An 8020-nucleotide genomic window follows, 5' to 3' on the forward strand; every position below is an offset into this window, starting at 1 on the left:
ATGAATCATTTATTCAAATTTAGCAAGCTTTATCTTCCCTAGGCTGAATGATCTCACATTCCTTCATCTTTCTCTACTTTTATTGCTTTAGCCAATTTTTTTCTTATTCTCAGAACAATCTATTTTAAAGTGTGAATTGCTTTTTGTATCATTGCATCATATGAGTTGTTTTGAGATTTGTGTTGTATGCTTAGTAATTCAGCTTAGTGCAAATGATGGGAGAAAGATGACAATAGAGCTTATCACCTAGGCATGGATTTACTATATGTATCAACCACAAATACATGTATTTACATAGGATGTAGTCGATACATATAGTTACATATGTAACTTATATGTTTCATTCTTACTGTAGCACAGAAAAGTCACCATTTAGATAATATCATTCCCCAAACATCAGGATTATTGTAGGTCACAGGTAGACTAGACTAGACTAGACTAGAATAGATAGATACATAGTTAGGAAGATAGGTGGATTCTGTAGGAGAATATAGGCTACTATTACACTATTTCAAGATGAAACACATACTGAATGAAGGAGTCCTAGGCAAGAATCCAGGATATGCCTGGATTCAGTCTTGAGAAGATACACAGTTAATCTTACTAAGCCTCTTTTCTTTTCACTGTGATAATTAATATGAAGTTTAGCATAGTAGACACTTTAAAAGTTAGTACCATTCTCCTTGAAGAAAACTAAAAATGCACTTTTTAAATTCCAATGCATTTACAACAAACAAACAAACCCACACATTTCTAACATTGTCTTATCAATAATAACTTCTACACACACACACAAAAAGTAGTTATCAGAAATTCCCATAAAATACATAAGCATCAGTTTCTCTATCTTTAAATTCTGATTGCTGTGATGATTAAATCGGAAATTATATGTAATGTTCTAGGCATACAGTAGCTGATCAATAAGGCAGGTATTTTTATTAGTCCTAAGTAAAATTAATGACTAAGCATGCATGGTTCAACAGAGGACACCACACAGCAATCGATGGTAGTTAAGGCTAGTACAGATGGGAAGGTGGCTCTGTCCACACATTCTAGTCATTCATTACCCAGCAACAACAAGTGTGGGCCAGGAATATCTTTCCCTAGAACAATAGTGCATGCCAAGATCCTAACTGTTCAATACAATTTCTCAGAAAGAAACATTTGGTGGCCTTTAAATAGAAAGTATGATGCCAAAAGGATGCTTTTGGGTCCATATTTTTTAATCTCCAAATTGCAAATAGTGGTGTTGAAAAATGTTTCTTGACTGAAAGATATATTCTTTAGGGGGCCAAAGTCAATCCTGAAATATGTTAATGTTTTTATATCCCAATGATGGCGCTGAGGGGGACAAAAAAATAATCTAAAACCCTTAAAAAACAAACTTTTGTGTGTGTGTAACACAGATGGTTGGAATAAATTATGGGACTCAATAAAAAGCAGTTCAATTTACTTAGTTTTAAAATCCATTTGGACATTTATCAAAGATCACATTGTGAAATGTATTTGCGCTACTTGGAAGAGTCATGCTAATCAGTATCCCTCACCTTCCCACTCCTCTGATTGAAAAGAAAAAAAAAAAGGAAAAGAATAAGATGATATTTAAAAGAATTTCTTTCAATTGAAGTTCAAAACAAGATAGTTGAATTTATGATTTCAGTGATGACTAACCTTAAGCAATAAATCTCAACAGTATACTGAGTGATAAAATATATCTATATACACACAGACATGTCACAAACATGTAATTATTAGTGCTTCTAAAAGAGTGTTAAAATACTTTAGGAACGATTATCCTGCCTATGATACAAACTGTTGTTGGGTAGGAAGAAATTTTCCTCTACCTTTCTAGGTTCTTCTGGCTGGTCTAAGAATTAAATTGACATGAGACAGATTAACAAGAGAAAATCAAACAAAAATTTAATAACATGCATACATGGGAGAGACCCAGAAAAACTGAATAACTCGCCAAAATGGCTGAAGCCCTCACCATAAACACCATCTTCAGCTAAAGACAAAAGAGGGATAAATTGGAAGATTGGGATTGACATATACACACTACTATATATAAAATTGATAACTAATAAGGACCTGCTGAATAGCACAGGGAACTCTACTCAATACTCTGTAATGGTCTATATGGGAAAAGAATCTGAAAAAGAGTGGATATATGTATTTGTATAATAGATTCACTTTGCTGTACACCTGAAACTAACACAATATTGTAAGTCAATTATACCTCAATAAAAATTTAAAAAATAAGAGGATATTGAGGGTGGGAGAGTCAGTTTGGGGAGGTATCAGGAAAAACATAGTAAACAAGGGTGATTGCGATGCAGATTCAAGTCACTGCTTTCTCTGCTGATAAGAGTTTCTAGATATTTGGTCATCCTCCTCTCAGGCACAGAAAGACACACTTAAAATGGAGATTCCTCTTACAAATTATGTTTCTTCCAAAAGGGCAACTCCTATGTGGTTTTCAGAGCCCTTTCACGTCTGCTGTTTCTCAGAAAATAACCAGTTTAAAACAATTAATATGCCAAAGAGACATATTTTGGGCTGGCAAATGCTGCTCCCCAACACTACCAAATAATTGTTCTCTAGCATTCTGCAAATTAGATGCAATTTTTTTTTAAAGCATAATTTGATAACATTTTCAATAGACGGAGAAGGGACTGCTCAGGACACTTGAAAAAACAAAACTAATGAAACTCTTTGAATGTGTTTAAGACATGAAATAAGAAAATGGAAATATTTTCAAATTTATTTACTTTATACAGGTGACTATATTTATCAAATATTGCCAAGTAAGTTGTTAAGACAAGAATGAGAACAGGAAACATGTTTCAGAGTAAGCTTCTAGCTTGGAGTTTCTCTGATTGCCATACATGATAAATTTCAACTTTTAAATGTCTAAGGATGCACTGGGGCAAGTGCTACTGGGAAAATATACAAATATGCTGATTTTTAATCCATTTGTTTGTTCAATCAACACATATCTGAGTGCATCTACTTATTTCTAGACACTATGTAAGCTAAGGATTCAAAGATTAACAAGACATATTCCTTGCCCTTGAACAATTCTCTCTGGTGGGTGAGACAGACTCATAAATGTATAATATTCAATGTTAAATGCTAATACAGAAGTATGAAAAGGTAAAAGGGGACTATCATGTACTAGCTGTATCATGCATTCAGGCAAAATATTTGTTAAGCATATACAGTGTGCTAGGTAGTAGTCCAGATACTGAGGGTACAGCAGTGAACAAAACAACTTTACAGAACTTAAGGTAGATGATGAATGGACACATAATTAATTAAAGCAAATAGAATGCTAGTTTGCAGTAAAGCAGGAAAGGGGGTATGGTGAATGTGAGAAATGGGAGCTGCAGTTTTAATTAGGTAGTCAGAATAGACCTTACCAAAAAGGTGAATTTTACATAGATGCTTGAAGCTGATGAGGGGCTAGTTGTTAGAATATCTGGTAGAATATCACTGCAGGCAGAGGGAACAGCAAATGGAAAGGCCTATCTGGATAGAGTTGGAGTGAACAAGAACAGCAGGAATTAGGGGGAGAGAGGAATCAGACAGCTAGATCATGCATGCCTTATAGGGCACTGTAAATTTTACTGAGTAAATTGGGAAGCCGTGAAGGGTTTGGAGCAAAAGACTGATGTAATTATTACTTTATAGATTAAATAAATCAATACATTCAATCAATTATTTTGTAATAGGACATTATTCAAATATTCAGATTATTTTGTCTAGTTAGATGAGGCTTAAGTAGTGTTCACTATTTGCCAGTTTCTGGCAAACTTAAAAAATAACTTAAAAAATTGTAGCCAGGACTATGATATTAATAATTCTACTTGCCTGTTTCTATAACTCTTAAAAAATTTTCATCCAGAAATACAATATGAATGATTATTTTCATAGAATGGACTGTAGAATATTATCGACACTTTTGGTATTCAGTTTTTCATATAAAATACTTCATATGAAAATTACAGAGTGCCTAACATGTGTCAAGCACCATGGAAGGAGTAAGGAAGGTCTTCCTTGCACGCACATATACAAATTTATAAAAGGTATATGTGCTTGTGTATTTGCTCATGATGCAATAAAGTTTTTAAAATAACTTTTACTTTTTCCTATAATTAACTAATATGTGTTTGTTACTTATCCATGTATATTCAGACCATATAATCTCATATGTTCTTTGATATATTGTCAGTACCTTTCACTGTGGGTAAAATTCTACAACCCCAGTTCTCAAGACTGCATAAGATTTAACTGTATCCATTCAATACAGTTATCAATCCGTCGCCTTTTGTAGGACATTTATGTTGTTACCTTTTTGTTTTTGCATAAACAACATTGGAATGAACCATATTTTTAGGTAAATTTTGCATGGAAGCATAACTTTTTTTTTAAGATAAAAATATAAGAAAGGAAGTTGCTGGGACAAAGATAATGCACATGTTTAAAATTTGGGTATGTACTGCTAAACTGCTGTAACTATACACCGTAAGAAATTTTTACTCATTATAGAGTCTTATGAATCCATTAATTTTCCTATGCCTTGATCACTCCTTAAATTTTCTTTGCCAGTCTGATAGGTGAAAAATCATATCTCATTATCATTTAATTGGCATTTCTTTGATTACTAGCTTGGTTGATACAATTTCACTTCTTTATCATCTGGTTTATTCTTTGTTTTTTTGTGAATGGCCCATTAATGCCCTTTATTTATTCATTTATTACTAGAAATCTTTTCCTCTCAGGCTTTCTGTATGCTGTCAAGTTTAGAGAGAGTAATAATTAATATTAATTCCAACATATTTATGTATGTACTATTACTAGGTACCGTGTTAGGCATGAAGAATGAAAAGATAAGACACACTCAATATTAAGAAGGACCTCACAATATAGAGGAGGTGGTGATCATGAAAACAAACCAAGGAACAAGAATAGCCTGTCATTCATTATTCAGAAGATTAAAAATGGATCTTTATAGTTTCATGTTGGAAAATAGGAAGGTAGCCACTGATTGAGAGACAGAATTCCTCCTGGGGTTTAGGTTTTTCTTTCTAGACTTTGATTAAAACCATAGAGATCTGTTTCATTTTTTTGATTCCACATATAAGTGATAACATACAGTATTTGTTTTTCTCTGTCTGACATTTCACTAAGCATAATGCCCTCCAAATCTCTCCATGTTACTGCAAATGGCAAAATTTCATTCCTTTTTTATGGCTGAGCAGTATTCCATTGTGTATATATATATCACATCTTCTTTGTTCATTCATATGATGATGGGCACTTAGGCCACTTCCATATTTGGCTACTGTAAATAATGTTGCTGTGAACCTTGGGGTACACATATATTTTTGACTTTGTGTTTTCATTCTCTTCAGATATATACCTAGAAGTGGAATTGTTGGACCATATGGTAGTTTTATTTTTAAGTTTTTGAGGAACCTCCATACTGTACTCCATAGTGGCTGTACCAATTTACATTCCCACCAACACTGTACAAGCTTTCCCTTTTCTCCACATCCTCACCAACATATGCTATTTGTGATTTTTTTGATGATAACCATTCTGACAGGTGTGAGGTGATATCTCATTGTGATTTTGATTTGCATTTCTTTGATGATTAGTGATGTTGAGCATCTTTTCATGTGCCTGTTGGCAATCTGTATGTCTTCTTTGGAAAAATGCCTATTCAGGCCTTCTGCCCATTTTAAAATCAAGTTGTTTGTTTGTTTATTTGTTTTTTTGATATTGAGTTGTATGAGCTGTTTATATTTTTTGGATATTAACCCCTCATCAGTCATATCATTTGCAAATATTTTCTCCCAGTAAGTAAGTTTTCTTTTCATTTTGTTGATAGTTTCCCTAGCTGTGCAAACGTTTTTAAGTTTAATTAGGTTCCAAGTGTTTATATTTGCTTTTGTTTTCTTTGCCTTAGGAGACAGATCCAAAAAAATATTGATTTATGTCAAAGAGTGTTCTGCCTATGTTTTCCTCTAGGAGTTTTATGGTTTCCTGTCTTACATTTAGGTCTTTAACATATTTTGATTTTATTTTTGTATATGATGTGAGAAAATGTTCTAATTTCATTCTTTTACATATAGCTGCCCAGTTTTCCCAGCTCAATGCATTGAAGAGACTGTATTTTCACCATTATATCTTTCCCCCTCCTTTGTTGTAGATAAACTGACCATAAATGAGTGAGGTTATTTCTGGGCTCTCTATTCTGTTCCACTAATCTATGTGCTTGTTTTTGGGCCACTACCATACTGCCTTGATTACTGTAGCTTTGTAGTATAGTCTAAAGTCAGGGAGTGTGATACTTCTTGCTCTGTTCATCTTTCTCAAGATTGTTTTTGCTATTTGGAATCTCCAGTGTTTCCACACAAATTTTAAAATTATTTGTTCTAGCTCTGTGAAAAATGCCATTGGTATTTTGATAGGGATTGCACTGAATCTGTAGATTGTTTTGGGTAGTATAAATATTTTAACAATGTTAATTCTTTCAACACATGAACACAGTATATCTATCAATCTATTTGTGTTGTCTACAATTTCTTTCATCAGTGTCTTATAGTTTTACGAGTACAGGTCTTTTACCTCTTTTGTTAGACTTATTCCTAGGCATTTTATTCTTTATTAAGCAATTATAAATAGGACTGTTTCCTTAATTTTTCTTTCTGATAGTTTGTTTTTAGTGTATAGAAATGCAACAGATTTCTGCTTATTAATTTTGTATCATGCAACTGTACCAAATTCACTGATGAACTCTAGTAGTTTTTTGGTGGCATCTTTAGAATTTTCTATGGTATCATGTCATGTGCACACAGTGACAGTCTTACTTCTTCCTTTCCAATTTGGACTATTTTTATTTCTTTTTCTTGTTTGAGTGTTGTGGCTAGGACTCCCACTGTTATGTTGAGTAAAAGTAGTGAGACTGGGCATCCCTGTCATATTCTTGATCTAGAGGAAATGCTGTCAGCTTTTCACTGTGGGGTATGACATTAGCTGTGAGCTTACCATGTATGGTCTTTATTATGCCAAGGTATGTTTCCTTTACACAGACTTTGTGAAGTTTTTTTTTTTTTTATCATAAATGGATATTTAATTTTGTGAAAAGCTTTTTCTGCATCTATTGAAATGACTGTATAGTTTTTATTCTTCAGTTTGTTAATGTGGTGTATCACATTGATTGATCTGCAGATACTGAACCATCCTTGCATCCCTGGGATAAATCCCACTTTATCATGGAGTAAGAACCTTTTAATGTATTGTTGGACTTGGTTTGCTAATATTTTGTTGAGGATTTTTGCATCTATGTTCATCAGTGATGTTGACCTGTAATTTTTTTTGTGTGTGTGATATTTTTGTCTGGTTTTAGTATCAGAGTAATGCTGGCCTTGCAGAATGAGTTTAGAAGTATTCCTTCCGCTGTAATTTTTTGGAATAATTTGAGAAGGATAGGTGTTAACTCTTCTGTGCATGTTTGGTAGAATTGACCTGTGAAGCCATCTGGCCCTGGACTTTTGTTTTGGGGAAATTTTTAAAATTACTGATTCAATTTAATTACCGTAATTTGTCTGTTCGTATTTCCTATTTCTTTCTTTTTCGGTATTGGAAGATGGTACATTTCTAGGAATTTGTTCATTTCTTCTAGGTTCTTCAATTTATTGGAGTATAATTGTTTGTAGTAATCTGTTATGATCCTTTGTATTTCTGTGATGTCTGTTGTAACTTCTCCTTTTTCATTTCTGATTTATTGATTTAGGCCTTCTCTGTTTTTTCTTGGCAAGTCTGGCTCAAGGTTTATCAATATTGTTTACCTTTTTAAAGAACCAGCTTAGTTTCACTGATCTTTTCTATTGTATTTTTAGTCTTTATTTCCTTTATTTCTGCTCTGATGTTTATGATTTCTTTCCTTCTACTATCTTTGGATTTTGTTTGTTCTAGTTCCTTAGGTGTAAGATTAGGTTGTTTACTTGAG

Source organism: Balaenoptera physalus (assembly GCF_965194825.1).
Source record: "Balaenoptera physalus genome assembly, chromosome: 1".
NCBI lineage: Eukaryota > Metazoa > Chordata > Mammalia > Artiodactyla > Balaenopteridae > Balaenoptera > Balaenoptera physalus.